The sequence below is a fragment of the Hetaerina americana genome, unplaced genomic scaffold (genome assembly GCF_022747635.1).
Source record: "Hetaerina americana unplaced genomic scaffold, ioHetAmer1.1.p SCAF_8, whole genome shotgun sequence".
Taxonomy (NCBI): domain Eukaryota; kingdom Metazoa; phylum Arthropoda; class Insecta; order Odonata; family Calopterygidae; genus Hetaerina; species Hetaerina americana.
This window is the reverse complement of record NW_027287427.1, coordinates 78,434,096-78,454,885: the sequence shown is the minus strand read 5'-3', so window position 1 is coordinate 78,454,885 and position 20,790 is coordinate 78,434,096.

The following is a 20,790-nucleotide window of genomic DNA, read 5'->3' as shown; positions in this document are numbered from 1 at the left end:
TATGGCAACGATATATCAATTTCCATGTTGTGCATCCGATTTGGCTTTCGCACAGATTATCTCATGAAAACTCGTTGAACATTGTGTTATGCCATTTTCTAGAAGGAAGAAGTGTTCTGATAATCATGCAAACACCCATGAGATTTCTTAGCAATTTCCCGTAACGACTCTTATATCAACCAAAGAGACGAGGATATCTGTAGAGACTGGTTTAAACCAAGAATATGGTAAAGTTTATGAAAGATAAAGATTTAAGATAAAATCAGAATCCAAATAAATTCTGTGAGAGATATGGTCGTCGCATTAATACCAAAACAGCCAAAAATAATGACATTGCAGTTCTAGAGGAGGGGGAGATACCAAGAAATTCCGAAGGACTTTGCGTAAGCTTTCGTGTTCCCTGCAATTTAAAGTTTAAGGGCACATTTCAGAACTTGAAAACAACTTCGTAATTGTTAGATATCTGGCGACCCTGCAGAAATCGCAAGGTCTTATACCTTGGAAAACGAAGAGTATAAGGTCAAGATGCATTGCGGAAAGAAAAGGAAATGCTCGTGATACATTATCCTCGGAGATCTCTCTCTGCGATGGTGGCCCCCGATAGCTCGGAATGCGGAGTCGAGAAAAAGAATGAAATATTTCTTATGCCGCTAAAAAGAAATCATTCGGCGAACGCGGAAACTGGGAACAAAATGAAACTGGCGAACAATAGTTCATAGAATGTGTTCTCTTTGTCCATCCATTATTGTCTCAATGCAATTATGTAATTATAAAATGCTATAGTGTTTAATCTTAGTGGCTGGAAGGTTTGCGTCGACTGTGTAGTACGAATCTATTAAAAAATCTTCCATCGGTGTCTTATGGATTCAACACCTACACTCTTCAAAAAACCCTCCGAAAAAACTTTAAATTTATTAAATTTTTGATTTTCATCCTTGGAGTTTAATTAGTAATCGTGGTTTTAGGCCAAACGTAAGAGCATTCTCTTCTCCGTATTATATTTATTTTTCATAGTACCCTGCAAGCCACCGCTTTTCTTTATACATGAATATGGAGAACAGCCTAATTTTTTTTAAAGGCATCAAAATTTATAATATCTTCTGCATGCACGGAAACTGTGTTTAGATTAAATTTGTTGAATATTCATTGGTTGCCATGTTATTCAATTTTCATTTTATCTTTTTAATCTAATGGTGATATGACAAGAGGAAAATTATTATTGTTTGTATTTGTAGATATATTATTTTCATCGTTAAGGCATACAAAATATTTTATAGATATAGACTAATTTTGTTGCTGAAGTATTGGAGAGGATCAGAACCTTGTGTTTCCTTGTTCTATGTTCTCTTTGATGAAGTCTTCGTCGATGTAGTGAGGCAAGGTGAAATGATTCAAGTAAGATATCTATGTTGAAAATATGTAAAGGAATATTTGTGTAGCGTACTGACCAAAATAAACATAAGGCCACACGATACGATCAATTTCTTGGAGCTCAATACTTGTCGTCAATTGAGAGACTACTGAGAATACTTTATTGCCAAAGTTGGTAAATAATATTGAGTTTAATAGTCGATTGTACATTATTTGATTGTTCGCCATATTTCCTTGGTGGCTTATCTTTTTCAAATCAAAAAATCACATCACCATTGTTTAGAAGTCGAAGAAATTGAAGGACGATTGTTTTATTTTTCACCCCTGTAACACGCATTATATATGGCTGATTTTTATTTTCTATCAAAATGAATTGACAATGTCGATAATACTCTTAGTAAATGCGTAGAAGAAAAAGATGTTTTTATACAATTTATTTCTTTAGCGACAACATCCCAAATTATTTATTTCTGGAATTTTCCGGTCATTTTTGCGTAAGAGCAGCAGCGAAATGAGAAGATTTCTATCACACCTTCATTTACTATACTTAATTTTCTTGTCTTTTTTCAGTCACTAATACGAAAAAGTAATATTTTCCTTTAGACACCCCAAACTATGTCGTAAAATTCTTCAAATCTCCATAATATTATGAATCATTTCAACATTGTTATTTTATTGTCCAAATTTTTGACATTTTAATCCGCTTGATTTTCTTTTAAAAAATTTTTCGATAATGTTTTCTACGGACTTTTCTTCGTCTTTCTACGAAAGAGGCTATCGATCCTCTTTCATTCATACTTTACGTTAACGACATTGACTCCGTGGTCACTAGTTGGATACGTTTATTTGCCGACGATGAAGTGATTTACCGTGATATCCGTGATCCTGAGGAAACAGTAGCTTTGTCAGAATGGCAACGGTATTTGTCACATTATTTGCAATATTTTATTAAACCATATTGTAACGTAACGTTGAGAAAAACTTGCTGGCCATACTTGAGCTTTACCTTGAAGATACTCCGCATACATTAAATTATGGAAGGAGTAAAATATATTATGTAAATGATTTCCCTTGGTGCTATACCACGCTGGTGCGACACTTGGCAACTAGAATGAAACTTAAATAAATGCGTAGTGATGAATATTTAGGAAAAGAGCATTTCCATTTCGATCGCCTACTGCATCGGGAACACCGAAATGGAATGTGAAGACTCAATCAAATACGTAGGAGTTACCCTCACAAACGAACTCTCCTGTGTGATACATATACGTGGAATATGTGGAAAAACTAGCAAAAAATAAGGATTTATTGGAAGAGTACTGGGTAAATGCGATGAAAAGGTCAGAGAGAAATGTTTTCTGTCATTGGATAAATCTCATTTAGAATGTGCTGCTAGTATATGGGATCCTCACGAAGCTGGATTGATTGCATAGTTGGATTTCATCACATTTCTTTGACCTTTTCATCACATTTATTTACCCAGGACTCTTCTAGTAAATCCTAATCTTTTGTGAGCTGGTCCACATATTCCCCGTGTGTATTTAACCCAGAATAGGTCGTTAGTAAAAGCCATGTTCAAAAATAACAGTAGAAGATCGAAATAATGGACACAATATCAAATTTTGCATATAAAAAGCCTTGCTATTAAAAAGGTTCAAGAAATGTTTTCGTTTGTTGCATCATCCACTTAAAAACAGAGCATTTCTTCTTTGATTGCATGATATTTATCTTATTAGTAAAAGTCTATTTTCTGACGCAAGATCCTTCTTATTCGTGTCATTTTCTTCGTTAAACTTACGTAAAAGGAACAACCGTTACTAACTGATGATCCTGCGCAGAGCTTCAATCCCTGGTACCAGAAACCGAGAGAAAGGTTGAGGAAAACCGTCAGAAACCGTGAGGAAGATCTGACACCAAATTTTTCACCGTATAATCCTATTTAGTTTTAACATAGGGGAAGAGTATATTGATTTAAAATAAGAATTATCAACGAAACCTAGAGAATCTGAATGATCGTAAAGACTAAGACTAAGCCTGAGCTAAAGACTAAGCCTAAAGACTAAGACTAAATACGAAAGTCATCATGCCTAGGTAGTAAATACGCCAAGTAAGAGGAATTAAATTGCATCAAGGAACTTATTAACACTGGATATTTGGCACTGAAATATTAAAAAAATTGTTTCATTGAATGAGATTAATATCTCTTCAACGAATAATTTGAAATCATGAAAAAATTTACTTACTCATCTCTGCCACGCACTCTATAGACTCCTAATACGTAGAATTAGATACACGAGTATTTACATTTAAATCTCGTAGAATGTCGGATAAACTTACGTTTGGTCCGTATTTAAGTTTTAGTTTTTAATTGATTCAATAGCTTTTTATTGTATGATAACAATTACCACTTCTACTATACTTATAATGGTTCGTTTTAAGCAGTTTTGATGCAGTACAAATCTAACCATCTAATAGACCGAGGGCATTACATGCGAACAATACCTAGTAAAGGCATTAGAATATTCCAAAGATATTTCCACCACGATATAAATATTGTTTTATCATATACTAGGAATATAGTATACCCTGTATTTCAGAATTTTGAAAGGAGGTAATCGTTTATGGAATGCCAATGTTTTCATTTTTGATGAGTCAGAAATAATCTGAACAAACACATGAACATATACACTCATTCCTTTGTAGAATGATTAATTTGAGCATTATTTGTACACTTTTCGGTACATTGGCGATGTTTAGCCGAATGCCTACCTGAACTTTATGTCACTTTAAAAGTTCACTTCACAATAACCATTCGTCATGTCCGTGACCTCGTGCTATAAAACAGTGACAGTGTTTGGTTTGTTCCGCTGGTATGCTGAAGTGGAATCCATCGGTATTAAATGGCGGAATTGAATGAAAGAAAAAATCATAACATCGAATCCAATGTTGATGACTACCAGCGTTGAAAACTTTACTTGATATTAAAATTAGGGTTGATTAGGAAGAATATCTGAATTAGACTTATGGCTCAATTTTGCCTCTCCTGTCCCTCGCTACCACTGCCATAAATACCAGTTATTATATCCTTCAAGGAGTTAAGGGCCAATGAGTCGATGAAAGGCTTATTTGAGCTCCTTATGAGGCCTGAGATAATGAGTGATCTCTTAAAAGCGATTTTAACTTTACGCTGAATATAACATTAAAACTGTAGTGGGAAATAATTTGCAAACGTTTACTTTTTTTGGTATTCTACCAGATAAGATAGGTTTTGGAAGAACACAGACTCCACAATTTTTCCTAACTAAAAATAAAACCTGAAATCTGACGCTACAGTAAGCCCCTCTTCAACATCTTATACATCCTTCCTCCCTTGAGTCTGTCCCATATTCCTATCCTATTTCTGCCAATTCCTCGTTTTCCCAACGGTCTTTTATCTGTCACATTCTTCAACATCTATTTGCCAATCAACATGTATGCTCTGAATCCATCTTTTCTACCTCCTGTGGATTACTTCCAACAATTCTCTCCTCCCCAGCCATGCCTAGAACTCCCTCGTTTGTTTCCCTTTCGGTTCACTTCACCTTCACCCATATTCCTCCCTCTTTTTCCACACCCATATTTCAAAAGCATTCAATCTATGCCCAGCACCCTGCCCCATTTACCATGTTTCCGCGCCGTACAAAACCTGGTCCATATAACTGTTGAAAACATTTTACTGGCGAAGAAAATATATTTCCACTTTTTATCCAAGGGGACATGCAATTTCACTGCCCACATAACGAAAACACTTCGGGTGTCTGAGGTGAAAGATTCGAGCTGCCCACGCGGCGTCTTTCTCCGTGCTTCCCAAGCTCTCAAATTCTCCCCCTCATCCCCCTCCCCCAGGCCCGACCTCCCTCTCCCAGAGCTTCCTCCGCCCCCGCGGCTCCTTGATTCATCAGTGCGACCAGATGGGCGATTAATTAAGGCAATTTGTCAGGCGGCTCGGCTGATATGCCGTAATTGCTGCCGATAAAGAAGAGATCACGGCCCGCCCCCCCCCTCGCTCGTGACCAATACCGCTCGCAGCGGGATGAGAGAACGCCGCAGCGATGGACCGCTGTCGTTTTATTTTGATACGTTGGAAGAGGAGGAGCTCACGGGAAGGAAGGAGCAAGAAAGTCTGGGAGAAGAGTGAGTGAGTTTGAGAAGATTAGGAGACCTAGACTCCCTAGCTTCAAGCACCCGCTATGAGGTTTATACGTGCATCTCCTTAATGGGAAAGGCTTTTCCATAGATATTCGTAATACTAAGTCATAAATTGGCGCTAATCTAATCAAATTCTCTTTTCCACGATTGTGGAAACTCTGAAATTTCGGGGACTTTAAAAGAACAAGATATGACGAAATACCGTACAGAAAATGCCACAGGCATTCGTAGTCGTGCGCGACGCGCCACAGTCTACGAGGTTAAAGCCAACTTTGAACACACACATTGTTTTTACCTTTGACAAATTCTAAGAGACTGCGGGCGGTGCGGGAGAGTTGATGATTTTTAAACTCTGAAAGTATTGCATTGAAATGAATATTATTGGAAAACTCCATTAAAATTTACTGTTGGGCATCTTCCGCAGTTTCGTGGAATTCCTGATATAATTATTGAAAAACGATATTTTCTCTGATTATTTAGAATTGATCGTTGTTTTGGACCGCACCCTCCGCCGATAAATACAGGTGAACAGATTTTTGTTATCGTGATTCAATAAATATACTTAGACTTGCAGGAAAAACCTCAGTATTCACGATATTAGACACAGGTAATTTCGGTGATTTTTGCATTAAAGCTTCCAACTCCTTCTATGGGGTTTCCAACAAAACTTTGCAAATTTTCAAACCAAATGGCGAAGATAAAAAAATAAACGTTTCAATTGATGAAATATTATAATGCATTATCTAGGAGGCCATGCTTGTTTGATGAATTTTGCTAACTGTTCAATTTACAGCCCACAAACACTTGTATAGCGCGTGTTTATCCAATGATAACAGCGCTCGTCTAATTATCGAAGGACCCGGGTTAGATTCCATTTGATACCTTCGAGTACCCTCAGCTTCACACGAAATGTGTGGGGTACCAGATCTCCCTGGGAAGCCATAGGCGCACAGGGAAGATTCCACGTACCCTGATATGAGAATTTCATGTGCCGTTGGGCTTAGTTCTATGTGAAACCTATCCTCACCTATCAAACTGACCATCTGGTTTTTCGCCAGCATGATTTATTATGCCGAAATTTAATTTTATGAAATATGTGTTCCTAATATGTTGTGAATATGTATGAAAAGTTTCATTGAGTTTAATATTGTATTGCGTTAGTAACAAATTGAAACATACTCAGTGTGGCTACAAGGATGGAGGTAATATGCGAGGCTGAATTGAAATTTTGCTTTTGTCAGAAGAAATCATCTTCCGAGGTCTGTGTGATACTAATGGACTCTTAGAGAGAGTTTGCACTATTACAACTACTAAAAAGTTCAATAGGTGCAAATTACCCTGGTAGGTAATAAAAATATTTCATATGAAACATGCTCGTTTCTTTTGAGTTCCGATACTGACTATACCAGAAGAACAAAACGCTCGCATGTAGGTTTGTTTACAGCTGAAGTTGATGTTACAGGTAAATACGAGCTCTTTCGAAGGTTATTACTGCAAATGACACTTGGCTTCATAATTTTGATCTTGAGATCAAACAGCAATGGTCTGTGTTGGAATCCGTGACATCATTAACACCGAATAAAACCAAACTAGTTGCTTCCAATGGGGATATTATGGTGTTATAATTTTTCAATATTCAAAGAATAATGTACCATATGTATCAAACCTCCGCGTACATATATACATCGAACATACTCTAGTGATGCACTGAATATTCCTCGAGGCCATATAGTTCTGAAAAGACCAAATTTCCAAGGAAAATTCTGTTTGCCCCACCATAATTATGCAAGGCTGAATATTACAAGTATTGGTGCTAATTACTTCACGAAAATCAATGGCAAAGATCTTATTGGGGAAAAAACTGTTTTAAATTTTATTTTGTGGATGCTATTGGTCACGGTTTTAATGGGAAAAAGTATTAATAAACAGTGGGTTTAACTAATCTTAACTTACTTTTCAATATCTCTGTTAGGTCAAGTGTGTTCCACATCCATCCTATATCCCAGACCTAACCCCATAGGCGGACTGAGCACTTTACAAATTGAAACTGTTGCCACGGGCACGTTACTGGGGTAAAGTCAGTGACAAGTATAGCACACTTAAAATACACATTAAAGTAGCTACAAAAATAAGCTTTGAGCAATGGACAACGTGGCTGGAAAAATTATGAATACTCTATTTTTTAATAACCCTCGTATATAGCTGTTTTCGCGACAGGAAACGTGTTACGCATATCTCAGTTTTATCTTTCATATTTCATTATTATTCTTAGGAAGTTGTGGAGTTACGCCTTTCCAGTCATTATCATTCTAAATTTTCAAATACTTTACATTTCAGTGATCCAATAATGATATTCTCCTATTTATATAATAAACAAAAGTTAAATGCAGTGATTCCCCAAATGATTTTCTTGCATTTCCCATCAATTTGTCTCCCAAGTCTCAAGTTGGAGCTAAATATCTATATCGAAAATAATGTATTAGAGTTTTCCCGAGCTACTAAAATTCTTTTCGACGATTACTAAGTATGAACACAGCCACCCCACTGTAGTCAATAGTATTTCCTACTTTAACAGGAGATCTTAGCGGAATATCCCACAAATGGGTTTCTTCAATTTATTAATATAAGAAAACGAAACTTAACGACTATTTTAGTAAGTGATACAGTGTTCCTTCAATTGATTGACGTTAGAAAAATTCAAACTCCTACCAAAGCGTTTAGACACCTTGAGAAAGGGAAACGAAAGATTCACGCCTGATCAAATTGGGTTCGTCATTGGTTTTTCTCATCATTGGTTTTTCAGTTAACGCGAAAAAGGCCAACTTTTCTACAGTAACTCATTCCACTAGCACATGCCTCCCGACGTTGGCTCTTGTGCCCAGCCAACCTCGAAGGAAGGAATTAAAAGGTAATGCCCGGGAGAAACAAAAGAAAATCTTCGTCTGCGAGCGCTGTTCGAGCCGGCAATTTGCTCCCTTTTTCGCCCTTTTCTTTTTTCTAATCTAGGAGTTCAGATTACACCTCCGTTAATTAATAGGAAACGTCCTGGAGGTATTTCAAATGTAGCGACCATGTTATTAATCAGCATTTGGAGGTTATTAACTTCGAAAGAGAATCACTTGAAACCCTTCTATACTTTGAGGTAATGTTTTAGAGAAGCATGGAGAGGTTTATAATAATAAGAAAATTGTATTGGTGAAGGAAAAAAATTATATCACACTAGTTTTTATTTATTTGACTTAGGCGTTATAGTGCGTGACTACTCACCTCGTAGGATTTCTATCAGGTAATGTTCATTTTTACTGCTTCCTCCAGACTACCGTAAGTTTGCTAATGTACGCGGTTTTAACAGTAGTTATCTGGTTGAGCCAAGGGAGATTATTTTTTTAATAAATATTCTTTTTCTGTTTAAGATACAAATCATTACGCCCTCAATTTTCCCATGTAGAAAAAAGACAAGTCCAAGAGAGGCACCTAATACACACATGGGTATATTATTGGCTGAAAATTAAAAAATGAATTATTACATTTACTTTTGATGTGTTGGAACTATTTGGCGACGAGAGTGGCAGATTATTTATATATCATTTGAAAACGCGGAGCAACTTTTTTTTGAACGATTTGTGAAGAAATGGTATTTAGGGGAGGCAACCGACAGCTAAAGTCATTTGCGCCGTTAGGGATGGACGCCAAAGGATAAAGGATGGAGAGAAGAAACCCGGCGTCCGCATTAGTCTACTCTTTACAAAAGGCTCCAAGGGGTCTGCAACTTAACGTCCCATTCGACGGACGGCGTACACGCTCAAATTGCCCTCCACAAAGCACCTCAAGTAGGGATCGAGATACCTCTGAAAAATTTCCTTCCCACCCTGGCCCGGGATTCATACCCGGACTTGGGTGGGAAGCCAGTACGATAGCCATCGCACCACCTCGATCCCCACAATTGTTAGAGTAACAATGGAAATGAAAGTGATTCAATAAATGAATTCAAATTAATCCAACATGTATCAATAAATAAATATATAATTTTTTCCAATGTTTATGGCTCTACATTTTCTAATGCCCATCATTTCAGGTGCAATCTCTTCTGGTGACTTTTGAGAACAAATTGAAAGTTTTGCTTACGTGTGCAAGAGTGGACGAATTGCCAATGTCTTCTATCGTAACAGAGTCCTTTTAAAATTAAAATAATTGTTGAAAATGTTAGGGGGAATTCCGACAGTCAATTTTATCTGCCCATTTTAATTCAATTCTCGCCTACCACGCAATTGTACAGAATTCAAAATTGTTCCTAAGAGCCATTATGTATTAGAAAACATAGTTTTCATGGATATGGCACCTAATTATAAAGATCTCGCAATTTTTTATTTAGTCCAAATTAGTTGAAAACAAATAATTTAAATTTAGTTTTGTGAGCTATTGACAGATTTTGAGGAAATAGTACCGGCTCTGGTTGTTCACCTCCGACGTCTTACTAAACATTATTATGATTGGCATTTTACGGTTTAAGGTATATTTGAATGGATGAATAATGAGCAACGATACAATTGTTTGCCTCTCCTAACAAAACACAACCTGAAATCCGACACTACAATAAACCATTTTTCAGTTCTGGATACTTCCTTCCACCTTTCATTCCATCGAGCATACCTTTCCTATTTCTATCCCTTCGTCGCTTGCCTAACATTCGCCAATCTATCAACGTTTTCAATATCTCAAAACCAATCAAAACGCTCCGTATCCGAATTTCTTGATGCCTTTAAATTTCTCCCAATAATCGTCTTTCCTCCCCCGCCATTCATATCACTTCCTTATTTGTTTTCCTTTCTGTCCACTTCATCTTTTCCGTCCTTCTGTACATAAACATTTCAAATACCAACAATATAGACCTATGTTCTTACTTCTACAACCATGTTTCTATTTCATACAGAACTACCCTCCATATCAAAGTTTTGGCGAGCCTCTTCTTAGCATCCTTATTCAACATCACTGTCATCAATTGCCTCCTCCTTACCCTTCCTTCTTTGCCTAAGACTATTCTTCTTCTTATGTCCCTACTGCTTTGACCATCTTGGTATATTACACTGCCAAGATTACATTTCATAAGAAAGTACTTGTAAATTCCTCTGGTCCAAAAACTGGGATTTCTGAAGCGAGCTTTCTTCCAGTCCACTAGATAATTATTTAGTTTTATTCATCACAACAATTGAAATGGAATTAGTTTATATAAGTCGTAACTGAGATAAAATTTGATTTTGCTACAGGCACTTGTGGTAGTTTGCCATATCATGTATAAGTGGAGAGAGTATTATTCTAGAGTTGTTTGAAGAACCTGTTGTCACCATTTTAATAAAATGCTATGAAACCTAATGTGGATCAGAATCGTATGTATAAATTCAGTGAAAAAAACTTCCATCGCTGTTTAATAATCAGCCTTTTTTCAAGGCAGAGAAGTTACTTCCATATATTTTTGAATAAAATCAGGAGATAAACTAGAAATAATTCTGGAAATCAAGACGCACTATCTCAGAAACACTAGAACAAACCTAAAAGCAGTTGAGCAGTGATTGCTCCTAAACCGTAGTAAACTAGTCATGGAGCATTGGATACAGCGAGGACTTCATTCCCTGGCGAACACCACTTCCTTGAGCAATTTGCCTCTGCCAACTCTGCCAACGATAATGTTTCGTACTCGGCCGTTACTTTTTGCTGAAACTCTAACAAAAACCTGGTGGAGAAATGTTCCTTGGGTAATTCATCTGAAGCGGGAAGTTTTTCAAATGCGCCGTCTTGGGTCATTTGGTGTCTCGTGTTTGCTTCCCCAATGTGAATCGGATGTCCCCACCGTGTCTTAAGTGGGTTGAAGGGCGGAAAAGCAGTGGTTTCCCTACGCAATGACTCTCGTGTGCTCTACTCTGTGTTTTGTGCAAAAAAATGAGGTAAATGTCTCTAAAAAAAGATTAATGAATGTAATGCGCAACTGAATGAGGCCTATTTGACGTGCTTTTGCTCATGAATTTGGATTTCTGCAGATAATAGTAATTAGTTGAGGCGCAGCGGCTCGCAGAAATTTCACTTGTCTTATCCAAAGCCAAGTTTGTCTTACAGTTTGAATTTCTCCGACCTCCCCCCCCCCCTCCTTCTCCCACAATGCTTACCTTGAGAAATTATTAGTTCGAAAAAGTGGATTCTGATATTAATGAAATAAAAATATTAAGGTTTCTGATTTTATGAAATTGAAATATTTCGAGCTTCATTGAAAACTTTTAATTGGTAGTATCCATATATTTATTTGATTTACAAAAGCAAACAAATCGTTTTCGACAATGCTTTCATTGTTAATTTATAAGAACCTAGTAGCATATAAATTTGATTTTAACTGAAAACATGTCTAGTTTGAATCAACGATATTATGTTATTAAATTTTCAATTTCATTCCAATAATCACGCAAGATTTTGTGGGAAAAAATGAGCCAATGCTATTAAAAAAATGTTCTTTTGACTTTTCTTTCTTCTTCTGTTAGAACACATAGTATTTCTTTTAACGAAGCCTCACACTTCGGTGATTAAGATCACAGCAGTAGATTAAAGTGAGTTTCAGTGCTTGTCATTAACAATTAGGCCACGGTGCATACACGGTACAAAAAATCGGCCTTTACTAATAATACCGATTTTGCAGTGCCTTCAGAATTATTTTTTTAAGAAGGATGTCTACTTTTTTTAAGTTTACCTATGCATGCTAACTTTTAGCACTTCAAAATTTGGTCAGCTCTAATGAAAACTGGTTTTAATTAGTTTGTCAATTATAATTTTTTATCGTCATATCTATTTTTTCAGCAACTACTCCATTCAAAATAATTATCTTGCATGGAATCAAAATGATTCGACTAATAAAATAATTCGTTGGTATATAAAAGAAAAATGTGCCAGCATCGAATGATGGATTCTCTTTATGATTGGTTTATTCATAGGATTCATAAAAACAATGCTATTTTTGCAGGATCTTCGTAGACACTAATAATTAAACGTCTTCCTGATGAATTGAGATACGGGATAATGCACATAAGCTTCGCGATGAAAAGCCATTGACTTCCATCTCAGATTACCTACCAGCGGCTTACTAGGCATGTTGTGTTATATTATGTATTACAATTAATTTAGTACAATTCTCATGAGATTTCAACTAGAATTGCGGATATATATATAAATATAAATATAAATATATATATATATATATATATATATATATATATATATATATATATATATATATATATATATATATATATATATATATATATATGCTAGGTTTTAGAATTGTTTGCCTGGTGTACATGGATCGATGCAAATAATTCATTATGACCTATAATTCTATAATTAATGCTGCATTTTCTCCTGAAAGAATGCGTTTGCTGTTTATGTGTGTTTGTGTGTATATATATTTCCATTTATTCCAAAAAACATTTCATAATTGCATTATATATATATATATATATATATATATATATATATATATATATATATATATATATATATATATATATAATGCAATTATGAAATGATTTTTGGAATCTTAATGCAGATAGCTCTTAGGAGAATATGAGAAAGGGGCAATCACTTGGTTAAATGTGTACAAACTGTTATGGCATAAAAGGCAACGTAAAACATATGAGGCTACCTAACTTCCCATTAGGCTAAAATGCCTACTATGGTTATGCTCACTAGTCACATATTGAGACAAAAATGGTGGTGTGCTATTTACATTTTCATCCCGATGTAATCGCTATTTACACGTCTCATAATAGATTTTATGCGCCCGCTGGCTGGATACCGTACTTTTCCCGTTTTATTGCCAAGCCCAGGTAACGTGAGGTTACAATTATTTGCTTCACAACTAATTTGCAAAAGTCTTTTCCTTGATATCTGCTGGTAATGCCAAAGTCATCGATTATCATAGTTCAATGACTTTGGCTTTCAATATTTTTTCACGAGACTGAGAATGGGTCTGAATAAATGTGGAACCGGAATTCAATCTTACTTGACCTTGCTTGCTCTGAGTTTTATTTGACGGGCTCCAGTTACTGGATGAATATTTATTAATTAGCCGCACCAATACAAAATGGTTATGTTTTTTATCATTGTCCTTTTACTCTTTTCGTAAAGCTCAGTTTATTCAAATTACGTCCGTATACTCTTTAAATGATTACATAACATCATGTAAAAATTGCATTACCTGAAGTCGTTTAGATGATTATGACAATAGGATAAAAGAGCAGTACGAACTACCACCCGATGGTAACCCAATTTTACGTGTATTATAATAAATATATGTAATTTTATTCACACAGCTTTAAGCTAAATGCATATTGGAGTGATAGGGTTGCTTACAATTGTTAATGACATTTGTATTGTGTTTGAAGACCAAGCGGAGATACTAACGTAAATCAATAATCTTAATATTTACATATAGTTTATTGTTAGTTGATAATTGTAGCATATTTTCATCAAAACCTCTCATAACTTAATTAATTCAGAACAGATATCTTCAGGAAGAGCTAAAATTTAAACTTGTTTTCCTTTACTTTCCACTGAAACAAGATGCCAATAATAATAAACTTGAGTCATCATACGGTGACACTGCAAAGGCCGGCCTTTGGCCGTGACTCAGCACTTGGAAGTCTAATAATATCAGAGCATGACGGGAAGAGAACTTTTTGGATGATAACAGATGAGGATAAACGTTATATTTTCAATTAACTGTGAATCGTGATTCATTGCGAGAGTGGTAATCTAATTCCGCGCTAGAGAGAGAGATGGACGCGGAATGACCCAAGTCGAGGAAATAACAGGGTGCGTTCCCTTATTCAATTCCGGCCCCAACCGGAATTAAGAGAACATTCACTTTCCCGCGAATTAGTTACGTTGCACGTGTTCCGCCGAGCGGGCATTATCTCTCTTTAGCGCCCGCTAAAACTCCACGCACCAGCAGCGGGACTATAACAGCCCGGCGAGGATCCAAGCCCACATTTTTCCTCGGTTGAGGGAACAAGACGGAAACTATGCGGACTGGAGTGAGGAGGCAGGGGAGAAGGAGATAAAGGTGCTTGATGGATGGGGAGTAGTTGGCGTGCAAAGGAGAGGTGGGCGATGATAGGAGTGGGAAGGCGGGAAAATAAATTAACCGCACCCCATTCCGCGCGACCTTGTGGCCCCGACTCGAACCAGGGCTGGATTTCCAATCGAAATTATATCGATACGTGAACGAGAAAGTCACTGATCCTTTACAGACTAGACACTAGATGGCAAAGTCGATATAATGAACGTGATGAATGAATACCCATGAAGCAGCTACCTGTTATACCGTACGAAACCGCGGCCAACAGCCCATCTCGATCCTCTATATTTATCCTAAACATTCAGGCAGTGAGCAAAGGATCGAATTGATTCGGTAACTTGTACCTTGGCAACCCAATTGGATGTGGAACACGATTTTCGTACTGTTGGAGGTAGCGTGGTTTTTGGTGTTTTCTTAGGTTTTACAGTATACCTGTATACCTTGAGAGGTGAGTGCGGAGTTCTCCAAGTGGGACGCGCCGTCCGCTGGATTGGACGTAAACCTGTTGACCCTTTGGCGTTCCTTGCTATAAAATATGCCGTTCCGTATTTACTTCTTTCATTCCCCGAATGGAATCATTCCCACACCCAAGTGACCGCCAACCCCTGGTGAGCGAACGAGCTCAGGAAGATGCCTGCCTCTCGTAACAACTAATTATTACCACGGTAATAACTTACGTTGGCCTTCTCATCGCATCTAGATGGATACTCTGAGATGATAAGTATATAAAATGCATGTTCAGCATAATTGGCGGACAGTTTCAACCCTAACGTGTCCACAGTAAGAGAATTAGAATGTCTACGAATAATTTTTCGGGACGCCGACGGGAGCAATAAAACCGTAATCTGATCAAATAAAATCAAATAAATATGATGAAAGTAAATCAAAATAGTTTTAAAAACTACCCAATTTACGATAAAAAATAAATGTACTTCGTACTTACTGAAATGAATGATGTTTATCACAGCAAATACAGTGAAATCGATAGTATCTAGAATGAAATAGAGCTTATCTGCTATCGTTTTTAGCAGGAAAGGGAGATTAAAAAGTCCATAAATGTGCATAACTAAAAGGATATTTACAAGTATCTATATACAAGTTCACTTTTATTTGAAATTATGTTTACTTTGACTTGATATAAGATCTCGGTAAGTAAAGATATTTGAAATGAACGAAATTTGCTCATTAACTTCTCTCGATTTAAAATTTAACGATTTAATGAAATGTACTTGATTTTGGGTTTTTTCCTTATTGTGCCTCGAGTTAATTCGTTTATTTTTAGCTGTAAAATGTACGCCAGGAAGCCTTTTGATAGCTTCAAGTTCCTTCATAATCCTGACTCCACACTCATCTGCCTTTCTTCTCCTCCTCAAGTCTATTCCTCACTCACCGCTCCCACCCAGGATCACTCCTGTGCCCAATGTGTTACAATCAGATGCAATACCTAATTACCTAGGTTGAATAGATTTTGTAAACGGTTTTGGTTTCAATTTTACTCGGCCGGCTGCTATACGGGAAAAAAATTCGTTGTTGCCCGATAGATCTTCATTACTTTCATCCGAATTGTTCCAATATACAGGGGCAGTAATAATACCCAATGGTTCCAATATACAGGAGCAGCAATCTTCATTACTTTCATTCGAATGGTTCCAATATACAGGAGCAGTAATAAACGAAAACCTTAGGAGATGATGTGCTACAGCTCAATGCGTACCCACTCACTTTTGATATTCCTCGGTCGAAAAAAATATGAAAATATTATGTCTCCCTGGAGCACATTTTGAAGAAAGATTAGATTTCATTATATTTAAGAACTTGAACATTAATGGGATTGGAATATAAGCTGAACAAAGTTGCGCAAAAACACTTTGAGTCCCAGTCGAGTTGATCAGGTGGGTAACATCCTCTCCTGCTAACCCATGGGTCTTGGGTTCGTGTCCCGCCTCGAGTATTAGTATTTCTTCTTAAACTCTGGCGTTTTTGGCCCTGAAATTCAAATTACGACAAGTCAAAAGCTTATCCTAAGGTTTGCAGGGACCACCAGAGCTTCTAATAAAAACTAAAAATATGATTAATTAAATTCATTCGAAGTATACTACCATTTCTGCATAGTACTGAAGAGTAATAAATATACTTTCAAGTAATAGTAGTTGTTTGATAATTATACTTCTAAATTTTATCGAGTCCTTCCCAAGGAAAATTCTACCGTTGACTGAGTTTAAACCTGAGCTATAACGGTAAATAATTAGGCGGGTCGTTTTGTATTTATAGTAATATGAATATAGGGCGATGAATGGGATAATTGAAACGGTTTTCGATCTTAGAAGCGAGGTAATATATGCCAGAAAGTAGTCAGCAGATTGGAGATTAGACGTGATGATTCCATCAATCCAACCAAAGGATGGGTATTTGTTTCAGTTAATGCGGCGTCCTCGGCAACATTTGGTCCCGATAATCAACGTATTTCCACCCAACAGCTCACCCTTAATTAGTAAGATCTCTGCGTTGTTATAAGAAACTACGCCGCGGCAGCGCTGTCCCCCGCGCCGTGTTCCGCCGTGCGTGTCGATGACGGTCCGGTGGCGGAGGGGGGTGGGCTTCCGCGGTGGGCCGTGCAGCGGAGGCCCCGGTTGGCGGGGGTGCGGGGAAGGGGGAGGGCGAGGAGGAGGGATGGGGCGGTTTGGGGTGTCTTCGAGGGGGAGGGCTGCCGAGTGGGATGGTAGGGCGAGAAGGTGGGGCGTGCGACGGGGGAGGGGAGAGGGACTGGCTAAACGGGGCGCAGGAAGTGAAGGAAGGAGCTCAACGCAGGCTTTGGTGTTGCAAGAGGAGAGGAGAGGCAGGAATCGCGAAGGAATGGTAAACATTTCGCGATTCGCTGGGGACTGGAGTGGGTGAAGAGGGATCCTCCAAGAGGGCCCAACCGCGAAAGCTTGAGTCAACCTCCCGCTGCGAAAAATGGTCGTCATCACCGCAACTATCCGCACGGTATGGCGAGGAAAAAAATAGTTTTATTGACAAATTGGCGTGCTCTTTATCTGCTACGGAAGAAATTCCCCTGTTCTAGTGATGAAATGTCTCCCTCGGTTCCAGGGTGTAAACAGAAAGGGCTGAAGGATATTTGAATTATAAAAGATGGTTTGGAACTAACACTCTTTCATTAATCTCTCGTATATTGGCTTCAACGTGCATGCCACTCTTTTCTTCGTCTTATTGATACACAATACTCTTTTTCTCCTGCCAACAATCGTTGCTAATTATCGACTGCAATTGCACATTGCTTTCTCGGTCTCTTGCCTCTTTCAGACGACGAACGTTCTTTAATCCATCTAATACTTGTACGCTCATCCATTCATCAGCGAAGGAAAGTTCTTCAGGGGATCGAGATGGTGCGGGGGCTAACGTACTAGCTTCCTACCCAGAGGGCCCGGGTTAAAATCCCGGCGGTGTTGAATATTTTTCAGAGGTATCTCGATCCCTACTTGAGGTGCTTTGTGCAGAGCACTTTGAGTGAGTGCGCCGTCCGTCGGATGGGACGTTAAGCTGCGGACCCCTTAGCGCCTTTCGTAAAGAGTAGGTTAATGCCGACGCCGGGTTTCTCTCCACCCTTCATACTTTCCTGTCCATCCCCTATGGCGCAAATGACCTCAGTTGTCGGTCGCCTCCCCTAAAAACTACTACTACTAGGAAAGTTCTTCGCATTCCACTAATACAGGAGCGTCAAATCCACATTATTAATTTGCCCACGGTTTTTCTTATCTAATCTCTCCCATCGACATTTTCTAAGTACCTCGCACCTACCATATTTATTCGGAGTACTATATTTTTATCTGAACTAAGTTCAACTGTATTGCGAGACATTATGAAGCGACGTGCACACTTTTTTTGAGAATGACTTTGCAAGATATTAGGAGAAGTACATCTTCAGAAGGTCTTTGGTGAAAGAGGATCGGCGTAGATTTAAGCCTTTTGACATAGGAGAATGGAGAAGGATAAAACAAAATAAGAAAGAAGATGCGTAGGACTAAGGGCGAAATTTCAAGTATAGTGAGGGAAGGAATGAGGTCCGGTGCAAAATTCAAGGAATCCAAAGACAGTAGAAGGGAGATATAATTAAGAAGTGGACATGTTAAAGGCAGAAGGGAGAATGGTAATTACGCAGTCTGGAAGATTCGATGAATTGAAGAACTTCTCCAACAAGAGGAAAGAACATTCATGATCTATTGGCTACTAATATACCCGAAAAGGTCTTAAATGTATGAGTTATTGATGGAATCAGTGATCACAGGGCTGTAAACGCTAAATTTTCCCTAAGCGTAGAAAAAGTTAACAGACCTAAGAAAAAAATTTATTTATTCAATAAAGTTGACTCTGATGGCTTAAAATGTGAGTTAAACTGTTCCTTTCTTAGATTTGACGAATTAAGCAAAACCAGGAGTGTTGAGGATACCTGGAATAATTTTCTTGCGATAACACGTTCAGCAATACAGAGTAAATATATAAGAGAGAATAAGGAATCCCGTTGGTACAACTCTGAAGTACAGAAATCACTAAGACAGCAAAGAGCGTGCCATGCCAGAATGAAAAACGCGGTTAAAGATTCCTCCCCTGATAAAATCAACGAAACCATACAGAATTACAAAGCATCTAGGTCCACTGCCAAGAAGACCTTCCGGAAGGTGGTAGCGGAATTCAAGAGGAAAAAATTAGGTGAACATTTAAACGATAACCCAAAGATGTTTTGGTCCTATGTCAGGGAAGTGCAGGGAAAAAAGTCCACCGCAAACTCATTGAACAACGAAAAGGGGGATAAAGTAACGAGTAGTTAAGATAAAGCCAACATGTTAAACTCATTCTTCAACGGTGTTGTCAACAAATGCTCCCAGAATTTCTTATCTAATCTCTCCCATCGACATTTTCTAAGTACCTCGTACCTACCATATTTATGACAAGAGAGGGCGAGAATTTACAACAGGGGTGGGTACCGAAAAAATTACTGGAGCCTTGAAATCGATGTTTGTGAACGTTTCTTGTGTTAGGTAAAAAAAGATTGTATACCATGGAAATGGTATTTAGGCACAGGCATATAGAATCCTTACATGTCTACTATTTCTGAGGCAATGGTACTCATAGTTTTCCTGTCCTAAGTAACAGTTCCGATCTTATGCTTCAAATAGTTTGCGCTAATGGAGCACTTAGCAGTTGGCGCAAACTTATCGTCAAGTAATATTTCGCCCATAAATAACGAATTAAATGACCTTCGGTTCCAGGCTATGTCCATCCTCCACACTCAAGAACATTTTTCAAACCAACCCATTACAAATTATTATCAACACGTGAAAAATAACAGATATTGCAAATATTTGTGGTAACGGTGGAAAAATGCCGATTAACATTAAGATTCTTTCGCTCGGTACCGTTACCAAGGCTTTAAGGTGTGGATACCGAAAAACCCGTGTTATGTTTTCTTGTCCTAGGTATCAATCTCTGGTATCAACACATAATCCATTCAAGGGAGAGGATCGAAGAAATTGACTCCACCACCTCACGTCTTCCCTTCATCACAAAGGGCGGGACAGGGTAAGGACGTAACGGGGGGGAGGTGGTTGAGAGGTGGAAACCCCCGTTTGGGCATTTGTGAGGGTGGGTGGCGGTGGTCTGGGACCAGTTGAACCGGGGAAGGCGGACGTGTGGGAGGAGGGGGTGGGGCGACACCGTCCCCGCCCTACCTCACTTCACTGCCCGGAGAGGGCACGCACGTCCGCGGCGACGACTCGGGCTGACAAAAGAAGTGCGCAGACGCGTACCCACACCGATTCCGTCTCGGTCACGTGACAGCACGCGACGATCAACCCGGGCCCTTGCTCCATCAGCCCTCTCTCCCCGTCCCTCCACCCTCCTCCCGCGGCGGCGTACCCGTTATTTCATTCGAAGCAGCTCTTCCCGTAGCATCCGGGGGATGCGGGGGAGGAGGAGTGGGAGGTGGACCAGGGGGGATGACAGAAGACGACCACGTCTCGAAACGAATCCGTTCTCCACCACACATCCCCTCCTCCGATACGTTCATATTCTGTCCTTTTGTTTTCCAATCATTGCGTCCTTTCATCCCTCCGGTCTCG